The sequence below is a fragment of the Podarcis pityusensis genome (assembly GCF_964106645.2).
Source record: "Podarcis pityusensis genome assembly, chromosome: 14".
NCBI classification, from domain to species: domain Eukaryota; kingdom Metazoa; phylum Chordata; class Lepidosauria; order Squamata; family Lacertidae; genus Podarcis; species Podarcis pityusensis.
The window spans coordinates 9,987,711-10,003,649 of NC_138039.1; the positions used below are offsets into that span (position 1 = coordinate 9,987,711).

The window sequence follows — 15,939 nt, forward strand, 5'->3', positions numbered from 1 at the left end:
GTATCAGGGGAATGCTATGGACATAGTGTATATTGATTTCAGTAAGGCTTTTGACAAAGTCCCCCATGATATTCTTGCAGAGAAGTTGATAAACTATGGGCTGGATGAGGAAACCATTAGGTGGATTTGTAGCTGGCTCACTGACCGAAACCAAAGAATGCTCACTAATGGTTCCTCATTATCTTGGGGGAAAAGTGACAAGCCACAGGATTCTGTCCTGGGCCCTTTGTTATTCAACGTCTTTATGAGCGACTTGGACAAAGAAATTGAGGGGATGCTCATCAAATTTACTCACTAAACCGGGAAGGGTAGCTAATTCCACTGAAGACAGAATCGGGACTCAATATTACCTTATCAGGTTGAAGAACAGGGGCCAAACTAACAGAATGAATTTCAATAGGGACAAATGTAAGATTCTACACTCAGGCAGGAAGAACCAGCTGCACAAATATAAGATGGGAGACACCTGGCTTGCCAGTGGTACATGTGAAAAGGATGTAGAGCAGAGCAACCAGGCTGCTGAATTCTGCACCAGCTGAAATTTCTGAACCTTCTTCAGAGGCAGCCCCACATATAACATGTTGCAGTAAGGTAAAGGTAAAGGGACCCCTGACCATTAGGTCCAGTCGTGTCCGACTCTGGGGTTGCGGTGCTCATCTCGCTTTATTGGCCGAGGGAGCTGGTGTACAGCTTCCGGGTCATGTGGCCAGCATGACTATGCCGCTTCTGGTGAACCAGAGCAGCGCACGGAAACACCGTTTACCTTCCCGCCAGAGTGGTACCTATTTATCTACTTGCACTTTGACATGCTTTTGAACTGCTAGGTTGTCAGGAGCAGGGACCGAGCAATGGAAGCTCACCCCGTAGCGGAGATTTGAACCGCCGACCTTCTGATCGGCAAGTCCTAGGCTCTGTGGTTTACCCCACAGTGCCACCCGCGTCTGTGGCCAGCATGACTAAGCCACTTCTGGCGAACCAGAGCATCGCACGGAAACGCCGTTTACCTTCCCGCCGGAGCGGTACCTATTTATCTACTTGCACTTTGAGGTGCTTTCGAACTGCTAGGTTGGCAGGAGCAGGGACCGAGCAACGGGAGCTCACCCCATCACGGGGATTCAAACCGCTGACCTTCTGATCGGCAAGTCCTAGGCTCTGTGGTTTAACCCACAGCACCAACCGCGATCTAACCTAAATGCTACCAGAGCATAGACAACAGAAGTTGGGCTATCCTTGTCCAGATAGGGGTGTAGCTGGGCCACCAGCCAAAGCTGACGGAAGGCACTCTGTGCCACCGAAGTCACCTGAGCCTCAAGTGACAGCAAAGGGTCCAGAAGGACCCCCAAGTGATTAAAGTGCTCTATCATCATGGTGCAACACATCCATTTTTTTTAATTAAAAAAGCAAGTTATTTGCAATTATGAAAGCAACAGGGATATACGCTGAAAAGCATGGGGTGAACGAATGATTAATTGGAAAACATATAAACAAATCAGGGCGAGTGATTATTGCCATGTAACATCCCTGCAAACAAATCAGAACAAATGCCCAGTGAAGACCAGATGATGTTCATCCTCCACATAACCTTTGTGACCGGAAATCAGGATGACTCCTCACTAAGCAGGTCATCTGGAGAAGCCCCCTGTGCTTCTCCCGTGGCATATTTGCTTGGGTGATATTTCCATCATCAGCTGGCTCTGAAGCCAGGACCATGGACAGAGAACTCTGCTTCTTGGAATAACCAGATGCCCTCCATAGCCAGCTGCTGAAATCAGTCCACTTCCTTTCTGCTTCCTGGCTTGGTACATGCTGGGCCGAGAGTTGTCCGCAGAGAACTTTCAGCCTGATTGGGGGGAAAGTTTGGCGGCGGGCAGGCAGGGGAGTGGGTCTGGCTGGACACTGAAGAGCTGTGACTGGAGACTGATGATGATATAATTTATTACTTGTACCATCTGACTAGGTTGCCCCAGCCACTCTGGGCAGCATCCAACAGAATATAAAAAGAGACATAAGACATTAAAAACTTCCCTAAACAGGGCTGCCTTCAAATGTCCTCTGAAAGTCATATAGTTGTTTATTTCTTTGACATCCAATGGGAGGGTGTTCCACAGGGTGGGCGCCACCACCGAGAAGGCCCTCTGCCTGGTTCCCTGTAACCTCACTTCTCACAGTGAGGGAACTGCCAGAAGGCCCTCTGAGCTGGACTTCAGTGTCCAGGCTGAACGATGGGGATGGAGACGCTGTATTCTGTTTCTAATATTCGGTTGGGAGCCGCCCAGAGTGGCTGGGGAAACTATTATTATTATTATTATTATTATTATTATTATGAACTCTTAACCACGTCTACTCAAAAGGAAGCCCTACTCAATCCCATGTAGCTCATTACCAGGGAAGTTGGTTTAGGATGGCAGCCTAAATTGCGAATTTGTCGTCGCTGTGGTGGAACAGGTACATAAATGGAAAAATAAAGAAGGACCTCAAGTATCGGGAGATTAGAGCTTGGTTATCAGTTAGGGATGGGAAGAGATTTTGATTCAGTTCACCTTTAAAGGTGAGCCTGCTTAATTCACACATCCGGAAACAATATAAAGACCAACATACAACTATCCTTCAGAATTTGCGTTGCTATGAATTTTGCAATGCATTTCTCCAGATAATATGGACCACATAATGCATATATTGGAATAAAAGGTGCCTTAAAATGCACGCATTATTGGGAAAAATGGGGAAAATGTATAAAAAACACAGTCTATGAAGGAGAAATTGCTTTGCAAAAATGTACAGTATATGTTAGGCAAAATTAGATACGAACATGTGTATATTAGAAGAAATACAGTGGTACCTCAGGTTACGAACCGTCCTACTTACGAACACTTCGGGTTGAGAACTCTGAAGTAGGTGCCCCAGGATGCGAACCTTGCCTTGGGATACGAACACAATCCACTTCCGGGGCCGTGGGAGGCCTATGTAGGGAATGTAGGGAATGTGCGCCTTGGGTTAAGAATGCTTCAGGTTAAGAATGGACTTCTGGAATGAATTAAGTTCATAACCTGAGGTACCACTGTATGTTGATAAACTTTCATGCCGCCTTTTTTAAAAAAAATGCAAACTGATATAGAAATGTGGCGAACTGACTATAAGAATGGAAAAACGAGAAACTGTGATTGACAGATCCACCCATCCCTAGTCTTTGTAAGTGGCCAACTGGATCAGTCCCCGAGCTATTTAAAAACAACAGTGACAAAGTGGATTCCTGGTCACCCAGACCAGCCCAGAAGTCGTTTCCACTTGCTCACAAGCCATGTAAAAGAAGTTAATGGAGCTTTCGGTATAATTTCTGAAAACGACCCTATCTGCCTCAGCTTGCTCCGTGCAGCCTTCTTATCGATTACTTAGTTAACCGCTGAGAAATGTATTGGCAAAGGATGTGGTTCCATACAGAAGTGCTCAACAGGCATTTGCAAATACAAATGCACCCATTAATAAAAGATTTGGGCCAAAGAGCCAGGCAGTTCGTGTGCCGACATGCATTTGCCAACATAAATAACTCCTCCATTGACATTCTGGTCTTTCCCCGATAGGAAATGGAATAACTTAAAGGGTCTGCTACATGACCTAAGAGATGGAGACATGTTCTCTCCAGAGTCGCTGCAGCAAAGTCCCGGCACGTCACGTACGGAAAGTAAGAGAACGAAACAGTTCCATTTATCTTCTTGCAGGGAAACTGTCTCAAGCTGGATTCTTTTAGTACTAACATTTATAATGGGGAGATGCTATACATTTATTGCTAGAGGGTTCAAGTCCCCAAATTGCCATGACCCTGAGATTGGATCTCCCTTCTTCAGGGGATGAGATTGACGACACTGAACTGGAAGGCCATGCACTTCCACGAATTGATACTGTAATGCTGACAGCCCTACCAACTCAAGGTTGCCACATTCCCACTCTCTGACTCAGAGGACTCCATCACAGAAGCCCAAATACAGTCGTACCATGGAAGCTGAACGCTTTGGCACTTGTATGTTTTGTCTCCCAAATGCCACAAACCCGGAAGTGAGTGTTCCGGTTTGCGAATGTCCTTTGGAAGCTGAACGCTGGTGCAGCTTCTGATAATAATAATAATAATAATAATAATAATAATAATAATAATAATTTATTTATACCCCGCCTGTCTGGCTGGGTGGCTTCCAACACAATGTTAAAATACAGTAATGCATCAAACATTAAAAGCTTCCCTAAACAGGGCTGTCTTCAGATGTCATCTAAAAGTCTGGTAGTTGTTGTTCTCTTTGACATCTGCTGGGTGGGTGTTCCACAGGGTGGGTGCCACTACTGAGAAGGCCCTCTGCCTGGTTCCCTGTAGCTTCACTTCTTACAGTGAGGGAACCACCAGAAGGCCCTCGGCGCTGGACCTCAGTGTCCAGGTAGAACGATGGGGGTGGAAACGCTCTTTCAGGTATACTGGACCGAGGCTGTTTAGGGCTTTAAAGGTCAGTACCAACACTTTGAATTGTGCTTGAAAACGTACTGGGAAGCTCCTGCAGCCAATCGGAAGCCACGCCTCGGTTGTCGAATGTTTTGGAAGTCAAATGGACTTCCGGAACAGCTTCCAAGGTACGACTGTACAACCAGAGTCTCTACTAGGCTGCAGGTAGCTATAGGTAAGCAGGTAGCCCCTCGTTTTTCCAGCGTGAGGATAGTAATGTTTGGCCTACCTAACAGATTGCTGAGAGAAATGTACGAAAAGCTCTGAGCACTCTGTTGTTGATTGGCATCTGTCTGGCTCAGGAGACAGCAGTGGAGAAGTGTGCCTTTGGGGGTGAAGTCAAACCATTGCAGAGTTACAGTGCCGGCTGTGGCTGTAGAGACCGAAACAGGAGAGAGATGTTTTGTTGCAGCTGGGGCAGATGAAGGCGTTCGGTTGTGCTGCTGCAGATGCAAAATGGCATTTTTCCTTTGTGGTCATTCCTCCTCTGGCCCCTGCTAGGGATACACAACCTGACTATCTGTCTCCAGGCACTGCGGTTGCCTGCAAGGGATTCCCACACAGCGGGGTTGATGATGTCAGCCTTCATGTCATGTTGCAGACATCTTTGTGATGTAGTCTTGGTCTGCTAATGGGTCTGGTGCCAGAAGCCTGTTCCCCATAGAGGACGTCCTTGGGGATTCTGCGTTCTTCCATTCTGCGAGCATGACCAAGCCAGCGTTGACGTCGCTGAGACAGGAGTGCAAGCATGCTAGGAATGTGCGCTTGGGAGAACACATCTCTGTTTGAGACTCTGTCCTGCCATGTGATGCCCCAAATCTTCCTGACACCGCACAGGTGGAAGGTGTTGAGGCATCGCTCCTGATGGTTGTAAGTTGCCCATGACTCACTTCCATAAACCAGCGTGCTCCACATGGAAGCCTCAGTAAGACATACAAATGTCAAGAATGGTTAATACAAAGAAAGATGATCCATTCTGCAAGAGTAGAGGATCTCCCTTGCATGCAGAAGATCCCAGGTTCATTTTTGGCATCTCCAGGTATGGCTGGAAGAGACCCTTTCCTAAAATTTGGAAGAGCCACTGCCAGTCAGTGTCGGCAGTATTGAGCCAATGTCAATAATCCTGAGCTCGATGGACTAATGACCTGATCTGATGCAGTATAAGGCAACTTCCTGTAGGGACGCGGGTGGCGCTGTGGTTGAAACCACTGAGCCTCTTGGGCTTGCTGATCGGAAGGTCAGTGGTTCAAATCCCCCATGACTCTTTGCTCTGTCCCAGTTCCTGCCAACCTATCAGTTCGAAAGCATGCCAGTGCAAGTAGATAAATAGGTACCGCTGCAGCGGGAAGGTAAATGGCGTTTCCGTGCGCTCTGGTTTCCGTCACGGTGTTCTGTTGCAGCAGAAGTGGTTTAGTCCTGCTGGCCACATGACCCAGAAAGCTGTCTGCGAACAAACAGGCCTGAAAGCAAGATGAGCACCGCAACCCCATAGCCACCTTTGACTGGACTTAACCGTCCAGGGGTCCTTTACCTTTCCCTTTCCCCAGTGCTTTCTTCTAAAAAAAAAAAAAAACATGTTTAGGGGTACTCTCATTTTGACTCAGGAAAACCACCATTTTATAGTTCAAATCGGGGAAAATAAAAACAGTAAATGGACAAAAGTGCAAAGATTCACAAAACGTTTAGGGGTATGCGTACCCCTTCGTGTCCCCCCCCCTTCTGAAAAAAGCACTGCCTTTACCTAAGGCAACTTCCTGTGTCTCTGTGCTTTTAAGAGGTTTTAAACAGAAAATGTCATTTGGGGTTTTTAACCTCACAGAATCTCTTTACTACCAAACCTAAAGGAAATTCTGAGTTTCATTCCTCTGCCACAAATTAAGGCGGAACAAGAGAATTAAAACTGACATTCCCTCAGTTTAAGATGCCAGCAGTTGGTCTCCTGTTGAGTAGCCCAGCGTATTAGCAAAAGAATTTTTACCTCGGAGGAGATTAAGAGGAAGAAAGTAAGACTACTTCGCAGACCCATAAAAATATGCCTGTATTCAATGCTGTTGAAGGGGGGCGGGGGGGGGAGTGTAGAAAAGGAAAGAAAGATGTTCTCCCTTAATGCTGGCAGAAAAACAAAATTGGCATTAGAAAACTGTGGAGAAGCTGATGATGTGTTACTATGGTTACCTCGCGTGAGCAACCCATTCACTTCCCAGTGGTATCATACCCTAGGGTAGAAGCAGACAACCTCAAAGAACAAGGCCTTCCCAGAAGGCATTGCAAACAGAGCAGCAAAAAGCAGGTCTAGGAAAGGAAGGGAGGGAGGAGCGTAAGAAGTAGAGAATGGCTGCAAGAAAGAAGGAAGGTGGGAGACAGGGATGTACCTGCCAGTTTCTCCCAGTTTCTTGTTTCTTCCAGCCATGCATTCAGTTCTTCATGTTTCCACATCAGCATGCAAGTCCTCATGAAAACTCATCAGCATCCGAGTGCTGTTTTCTTCTAATTTTGTGGGTAATTTCGCCTAATATACACACCTCTACAAGCAATGTTCCCTTATATATTACACCCTTTTGTATTGTTAAAAGAATTCTAAGGTCCCAAATATACAATAAACGTTCATAAATGTACAAGGCAAACACACACATAAGTGTATAAACCACGTGTCCAAAATAGTACAGGAGAGCAATCCTGAAACTGTTATGAGCCCCCAAATTGACCTCTGTGAGGAGGGAGGAAATGGGGAAAGCCTTCCCTTTGTCTTTTTGCTTACAAATCCTGTCTTAAGGACATTTTTTTGTGTATGAATAGGGTGAGCCTGTGACCTGGATTCAGGAATTAAAAGTTTTAACCATCACAAAAGAATGGCCAGGCTGCCCAGGTAAAGCAATCAGTGACTATTAAAAGATATTCTAGCAATCAGAATTTCTGCTGGAGTCCGCCTCCTTCTGTGATGTATGTATGATGTTTTGGGGGGTTGGTCTTGGGCTACAGGGTGGGCAATTTCAAAAGTCTATATAAGGGCGGGCACACCATTGTTCTGGGTTCATCCTCTTTCCTGCTTGTGGTGAGTGAGGACCCTGTTGCAACAGTTTAATAAAGATCAGGCTTACTAGCTGCTTTGCTTCTCAATATTCTCTGGTTGGCCTCTGTTATTTTCTCCTACCAGTAGGGAACCCAATTAAGGACTCTATACAGGCTCTTGGATACTCTATAAGGGAAAGGGAGCGATTTGTTATTTACCACACACACACACACACAAATATAAAAACATTTTTATGTGTACTTTGTCCTGCTACAGTGGTACCTCAGATTACATATGCTTCAGGTTATATACGCTTCAGGTTACATACTTCGCTAACCCAGAAATAGTGCTTCAGGTTAAGAACTTTGCTTCAGGTGGAGAACAGAAATTGTGCTCCGGCTGCGTGGCACCAGCAGGAGGCCCCATTAGCTAAAGTACTGCTTCAGGTTAAGAACAGTTTCAGGTTAAGTACAGACCTCCAGAACGAATTAAGTACTTAACCTGAGGTACCACTGTACTTTGTCCTGCTACATGCATTTCTGTGCACATGACTGACAAACTGCACTGCAAAATTGGGAAAAGTGTGAATTTCAAAGGGCAGCTGTGTTTCATACTGTTTGGGAACTACAAATTAGGTAGGTTTGCCTTTAAACGCAAACTGCACTGAATTTCTCCTTCAGCCTGTCCCTTGCCCTGTCTGAACTGACGCTTCATCCTACTATGGGTCAAATCCCAGGAGGGCCATTTTACACTGGTTATTAAATGTGATGATTGCACAACTGGTTCTGAAAAAATGCACAAGCCTTTCCAACAACCGCTTCCCAACCTGGCTCAGATTGCCTCTTCCTGAAGTCCTAGCAAAATAAGGGGGGAAATAAATCTTGTTTGGTCTTTCAGCTTGGGGAGAGAACTAGGGTGGGGGGTTAATCTTGTTATAGATTTGGAGCCTCCCCCCCCCAAAAAAGACCCTAGAAATTAATAAATGATAGAATTTTGATTATTTGGGATATGAAGGAGGAAAACAAGCTCCCGAGGAATTCCTGGGCTAGCCTATGCAAAACATAGCTAGGGCCAATAAGAAACAATTGAGGGCCACTGAGGGCCATTGGCAATGCAAGGGAACTGTTCTTCCTCCTGCCTTGAGGTGTGAATAGAGACAGGGGATTGGAAGGCTGCCAGGGTAACTGGGCATGAGGTGACTGGAAAAGAGAGTCTTGAGCAAGGGTTGCTGGGAAGAAGGGAGAGAAAAGAGTGGGATCCATCTTGGGCAGGCTGGCCGAAGGCTGGCTGCACTGCTGTGAGGGACAAGCTCCTCTTGAAATGACCATGCTGTAAGATCTGGACTCCTTCCGTGCAGATTGAAGGTGTAAATAGGTGAATAAACCATATTTCTTAAAGCCACGACAGTCTCCGCCGTGTCTTAATTCTCCAAAGGAACACAGACCCTGGAGTGAGTGCCTGGAACCCTCTGGGCTCCTGCCACCGCTCGGCAGAGAGAGGGGGAGGCACCCGACTTTTGTAACAATATGTACAAAGGAGTTTTTTCTGCCTTATTAAAGAGCAAGAAGGCGGCTTTGAATTAAATGCCTACAAAAGGCTTGAAGGTCAAGGCAGGCAGGGACTCTGGAAAGGTTAAGGGGGCATGAAGAGGTTCTGAAAGCAAACATTCTGTAATAAGGGGGGGAGGAGGCAGTTTGTCTCTACAGCAGAGCCGTCTTTAGCAGATGCGGCGCCGGGGTGCAAATATTCCCTTGATCTGGACACTATTCTTCTGAAACACCGGTCCTGAAAGATCTACATTGGTTCTCAGTACGTTTCTGAGCACAATTCAATTTAAAGGTGCAGACCTTTAAAGCCCTAAATGGCCTCAGCCCAGTATACCTGAAGGAGCGTCTCCACCTTCATTGTTCTGCCTGGACACTGAGGTCCAGCTCCGAGGGCCTTCTGGCAGTTCCCTCCCTGCAAGAAGTGAGGCTACAGGGAACCAGGCAGAGGGCCTTTTCGGTAGTGGCGCTGGACCTGTGGAAACAACTCTCTGACTTTTAGAAGACATCTGAAGGCAGCCCTGTTCAGGGAAGTTTTTAATGTTTACTGTTTTATCGTGTTTTTAATATTCTGTTGGGAACCGCCCAAAGTGGCTTGTTATTAACCCAGTCAGATGGGTGGGGTATAAATAATAAATTATTATTATCAGTGCTTTTTTTCTTTAAACAAATGTTTAGGGGTACTCTCATTTTGACTCAAGAAAATCACCATTTTATAGTTCAAATCGAGAAAAATAAATACAGTAAATGGACAAAAGTACAAAGATTCAAAAAATTTTTTAGGGGTGTGCGGAGTCCTGCGTCCCCACAGAAAAACAGCACTCAGTATTATTATGATATTATTATTATTATTAGAGTTGCAAGAGATCAACAGGTCATCTGGTCTAACCCCTTGCAATGCAGGAATCTCAGCTATAGCATCCATGACAGATGGCAATAGCAATAATAATAATAATAATAATAATAATAATAATAATAATCCTATGCTTAAAAACCTCATCTATGAAGCTTCCTAGGAGACCTTGAGCTATTCACTGTCAGCCTATGTCTTAGGGTTGTGAGAATAAAATGTGAATGAGAAATCACAGAATCATATAATTGCAGAGAACCACAAAAGAAAACCAAACTTGCATTTTAAAAAAATGGTTCTACACAGAATACCTGATCAAGGGAAGGTAGCAACATGAACAGGGCTTTTCTCTCGGGTCTGGTGGCTGTTTCTGCTCTGAGCAAATCTGAATGTATTCAGTGGAGCTAACTTCCAGGTAGGTGGGGTTAATTTATTAACTGCATTTATATCACCTCCCAAAATGGTTCTCTCTTTGTTTCCCAAAGCAAAGCAAAGCAAAACAGTTAAAACTGTAAATTAAAACTGAGATGCAATATGCAGCATTATCAAAAATACGTTGGGTGAATACTTTCCGAAGACTATACACTTTAGCATATAGGCACTGCAAATAAAACACACACATGCTTAAACCCAAGGGAATGTGGAAAGGGTTTGGAGTGTGCTTTTTAGCATTCAGATTTGATAAATGGGAGGGGAGGGGAGATGCTGGGCGGGGGTGGGGATCCAAAGAAAGGAAGAGAGAGTCTTGGGGGAGAAAGGCAGGAAGAAATCGAGGATTCTAGCAAGCAAGCAAAGGAATACACATCACACTCCAGTCCCACTCAAGACACACATATAAGTAAACAAAACTCTCCACACCTCCTTATAAACCTTCCCCCTCCCTCTGCAGATTCTTTGTCAGGGGCGAGCCAGCAGTAAATCACACGGAGTGAGTGCAGTTAACTCTTTATTGGGGGGGCAACAAGATCTGTTCAGGAGTGGCTGGCCTAATGAGTCCAGCAACTCTTCTTGCATCTATGGAGCAGTTGGGGAGACTGAAGGTCCCCACCTTCTCGTAGCTGCTGAAGTCTTTCCAGGGTTTACCCCAAGCAATCTGAGACTGTGCCTGTGTGCCTGCCTTTGCTCCTCCCTCTTCATGCCTCTCCTGGTCCTGGGAGACCAGAGGGGAAGGGAGCTTTTCGCAGCAGGAAGGGGAGACACCCATGCTTCTTCACCAGCCGGACTCATCTCTGCCTCTTGGTCTCCCTTCTTTCCCTATTTCCCCCCCACAGAACTACAGTTCCCAGAGTGGTTTAATAATCAATTCCTCTTCCTAGGGAACTCTGGGAATTGTAGCTCTGTGAGGGGAAATAGGGATCTCCTAACAATTCTCGGCCCTCTTAACAAACTATAGTTTCCAGGATTTGGGGCGTATGTGTGTGCCATAACCGCTTTAAACATTTAGTGTGAATAAGACCTTAACAAACTACAGTTCCCAGAAGAAGAAGAAGAAGAAGAAGAAGAAGAAGAAGAAGAAGAAGAAGAAGAGTTTGGATTTGATATCACTACCTGAAGGAGTCTCAAAGCGGCTAACATTCTCCTTTCCCTTCCTCCCCCACAACAAACCCTCTGTGAGGTGAGTGGGGCTGAGAGACTTCAGAGAAGTGTGACTAGCCCAAGGTCACCCAGCAGCTGCATGTGGAGGAGCGAAGATGCGAACCCGGTTCACCAGATTACGAGTCCACCGCTCTTAACCACTACACCACATTGGTCCAGGATTCTCCTCCTTAGTTTTAACATTTCCCTTGTAGATGTCAGCTGGGAGGAGGGTGGAGGCAAAGTACAAAAGACAATGGCTATCATTGGCTCTGACTTAGGGATGCTGGAAAATTTCGAAGAAAAAGGAAACGGGAACAGAAATCGCCAATGTTGGCTTATTTGTCCCATGTCTGGAAAAGAACACAATCCAGTGAGCACTATTTGCATTTGCTGTTGTTGTTGCTTTCTGTCCACAAGCCATATGCAATTTATTACATTTCTCCTCCCGGCCATTTGCCTTGTGTTTCCTTTGTGTTGAAATGAATGGGGTGGAATGATGTAATGACAATAAGCACAAAACGTCAGTTACCTGGTTTCGCCGCAGCAGATGGCAATAGGAATTATGTTGTTTTTGGCACAAGACAGACCGCAGTAGAACGGAAACGCAGTGCAACGTGGCAAATACAAGGCGGAATAGAAGACGTTGCCTTCTCACAACCTTGTTGTGACTACCTGTTCTTGGCTGTGACTCCACCTCCCATTGGCTTCTCGTCTTTTTGCCCACCAGTCCCAATGGGCACAAGCCACCACTGACCCTGACCATTGGGCTAATGGAAACTGTTATGGGCCCCTCAGGTGTCAGGATTTGGCATAGTTTGGGTGTTCCCAGGTTGAGAAGGGAGGAGGAGGAGCTGGTATCCAGCTAGATGGAGGGCCTGAACAGGAGGAGTTGGCATTGGAACTGGAGGCAGAGGGGAAAGATGGTTTTGTCACCAAGTACCAGGTAGGACCTTCATTGGTGGGACACACCTGCTCAAATGGAGTACCTGCATGGCAGACCCATAGGGCAAGAGAATCCCATGAGTGAGTTTGCCCCCTTTAAAAGTGTGGCAGTTGTCAGGATTTTAGTGCGCCTTTCTCCTAAAATGCACATTTTATGATGTAATTTTGGCTTACCTGTTTTGATAAGCAATTTCTCCATAAGCAATGTATATTATTACAGTGGTACCTTGGGTTCTCAAACTTAATCCGTTCCGGAAGTCCGTTCCAAAATCAAAGTGTTCCAGAACCGAGGCGCGCTTTCCAATAGAAAGTAATGCAAAACGGATTAATCCGTTCCAGACTTTTAAAGACAACTCCTAAAGCAGCAATTTAACATGAATTTTACTATCAAATGAGACCACTGATCCATAAAATGAAAGCGATAAACAATGTACTGCAGCCACTCAATCAATCAATCAATCAATCAGCAGCTGAAATGGGTTCCACACAGTCACAAAAACAAAACAAAAAGCCGCAAAAACAAAAAACGCAAAATAAACAGCAAAAACAGACAGACCTCAGCGTAACACTCAAAACAGAAGTGTGGCGACTTCCGGGTTGGCGCGATCTGGAAATGGCGGATTCCCTCCGAGTTGCGGAGGGAATCGGCTCAACTGAGGACGGGTCTTGCCGCGCCGGCGACGCGGGGACCCCCAAAAACCGCAGGCGCTGAAGCCTACGGACTGAAGACTCAGCGGGCACCTTAAGCGCCCCCCGATTCTCGAAGAGCCTTTTTAAAGGCTGCGGAGAGGATACGGAGGTTGGCGTGGTGCTGAGAGTCGATCGCTACCTTGGTTGAGCGCAGCCGCGAGCCATGACTGGAGAGCGCTGATTCCCTTCCTTGAAATTCGGACTGAAAAGAATAACCCGTGAGTAAAAGGAAATTGGACTTTATGAATATTATCCTGTGAATTTGAGACGACCGGGGGGTGTATTAAAAGGGAGTTCGCACCCCCCCTTCTTGCAGACGATCTAAAGCAACGAAATAAGATCTAAGCTGGAGTGTCTACCCTTTGTGGGGTGAGTTGAAAAAGACATTAACTTCCAAGATGTGGTAAAAAGTAACTTTGAGCTGGAGAGTGGAGTGTCGAAAGATCTCTTTCTGTGGTAAACAAACCCCCCCCCCCTCCCGGGCCCGGGAGCGTCCTGCCTTTGAGCTTGGGGAAGAGGTGCGGAGTTTGACAGCTGTCAAAGCTGTCAAACGGACAGTTTAAGTGGAAAAATTGCTATTTAAGATCCCTCTGGTTAAAAATGAGTTACAATTGAGTTAAAATTGTTGGAAACAAAGTAATAACAATAAGTTGGAGGATTGTTGGAGAGATTACCAAGTAACCAGATTCCCTCTAGGGGGAAGTCTGTGAAATTACAATGGCTGTGGATGGAAAGTTACTGGTGGAAATCGAAAGAATGTTTCATTTGGTGGGAATCTTACAAGAGCAGAGATTAGCTATGAATAAACAACTCATGACCTTGACTTCTGGAATAAGCAGCTCTGCTGAATGTATTGAGGACCTGGATGAGAAAGAATCCACAGCCGCATTGGAAATGATAACTAAAGAAGTGGAGGAGACTAAACAAGAAGAAGAGAAAGTAAAGTTGGAAAGCACCAACCAGGAGTTGGCATCTGTGGAATATAAACAAGGAGACCTTTGGATTTCATCTACCACAAATCTGCGAAAGATGCAAAAGATGAAGGAAGAGGCCCCGGGAGCTTATGGAATACAGGAACTTAAAATAAAGAAATATGAGGGGGGCCTCCACTTTCACTTTGACTTTGATTTTGATTTTGAAGATGCAGACTTTGTGGAAATTTTCCAGCAGTTGCTTTCAAATGTTCTGGTGAGAAGAGAAAATGGTTGGATGGTGACAGAATTCTTTCGAGATTCGAGGGCCGACATAAAGGATTACCAACAAGACCGGCGGAGAGGGACGGAAAGAGACTTGAAAGCCTCGGACGTGAGGAACCCAGGCTGAGAACTGATATTTTGGACATGTATTGGGAAGGGACGAAAACCGGGGATGGGAGGGAGGGAAGAATAGAATTCTAAAAACACTCAAGATTTTTGGGTTTGGTTAACATGATTTTTATTTAAGATAAATTGGGAAATCTATGGAAGAGAATTTGAGTCCAACTTAGGAAAATTTATTTTATTTGTACTTACAAATTTTAAGATGATTAAGAAGAGAAATATCAATTTGCTGACACAATTTTGGGAAGTGGGATGTATGAAGGGGGGTGGGGGGGAAGTCTGGGAACAAGGTTAAGAAAGTGGGACTTTCTGAAATTATACATGTTTCTGTCTTTGTCTTTTTTGTGTGTATTTGTCTTTATAAAAGGTGAAAAGCCAATAAAAATTTCTATTAAAAAAAAACAAAAAAAACAGAAGTGTGGCACTCAAATTGGAAGCGTAACACTGAAAACGGAGCACGTTCGGCTTCCGAAAAAAGTTCGCAAACGGGAACACTTACTTCCGGATTTGAGGTGTTTGGGTTCCAAGCTGTTTGAGTACCAAGGCGTTTGAGAACCAGGGTACCACTGTAGTTATATTTTCACAAATAGATAAGTTCTTATGCACATGTTCTCCAAGGACATGCATTTTTTGTGCCTATCAGGTTCTATCCAACGAGGGTCCACTCAAGAGGAGAAGTATTAATCAACCTAAGTTGTTCATAAAATCATAGAATTGTAGAGTTGGAAGGGACCTTGAAGGTCAACGAGTCTAACCCTCTCAATGCAGGAATCCTGGCCTAAACTTTCCCTGGGTGAACTCAAACCACCAGCCTTCTGGTTAACAGCCAGATGCACTGACCCGTTGCACCACCTGGAGAGTAAGCAGATCCATTAACTTCAGCAGGTCTACTCCAAGTAGACCACGCCGTGATAAACTCCCACCTGGAAACCAATGTCCCCACTGTAGAAGTACGTATGGATCCAGAACTGGCCTCCACAGTCACTTACGGACTCATTGTTAAAATGAGTTCATGGAAGACAATCTTACTTGGCTAAGAGGTATCGCCAAAGAAGACTCCGAGTAGGATCAGCACTGGATACATTTGTTAGAGAAGTGCGGGTTTCAAGGATAGCTGTGCTTCAGTTCACATATTCTTTCAGAAAGTGCAAATTAGGTAAAAGCTGAACCACACCAATTTTTTCTCACCCCTCCCTGATGGTGAAGTTTGGCAGCTGCCTGGCAGTGCCAGTCTCCGCTCCTGGTCTTGCTCTTCTCCTGCCTTCAACAACACTTCAGTAATGCAGAAATTGAACAGGTAAACATTTCCTGGTGTGGAGAATTTAAAACATGGGTAGGCAAACTAAGGCCCGGGGGCCAGATCTGGCCCAATCGCCTTCTAAATCTGGCCTGCGGACAGTCCAGGATTCAGTGTGTTTTTACATGAGTAGAATGTGTGCTTTTATTTAAAGTGAATCTCTGGGTTATTTGTGGGGCATAGGAATTCGTTCTTTCCCCCCCTTCAAAATATAGTCTGCCCCCCC

General features: G+C 45.4%; 1 protein-coding gene across 1 annotated transcript in view; it reads right to left on the reverse strand.

Moving 5' to 3' along the window:
* LOC308463017 (ATP-sensitive inward rectifier potassium channel 12) overlaps positions 1–15,939 on the reverse strand; it is a 96,911-nt gene that overhangs the window by 28,225 nt on the left and 52,747 nt on the right. The window lies entirely within an intron of this gene.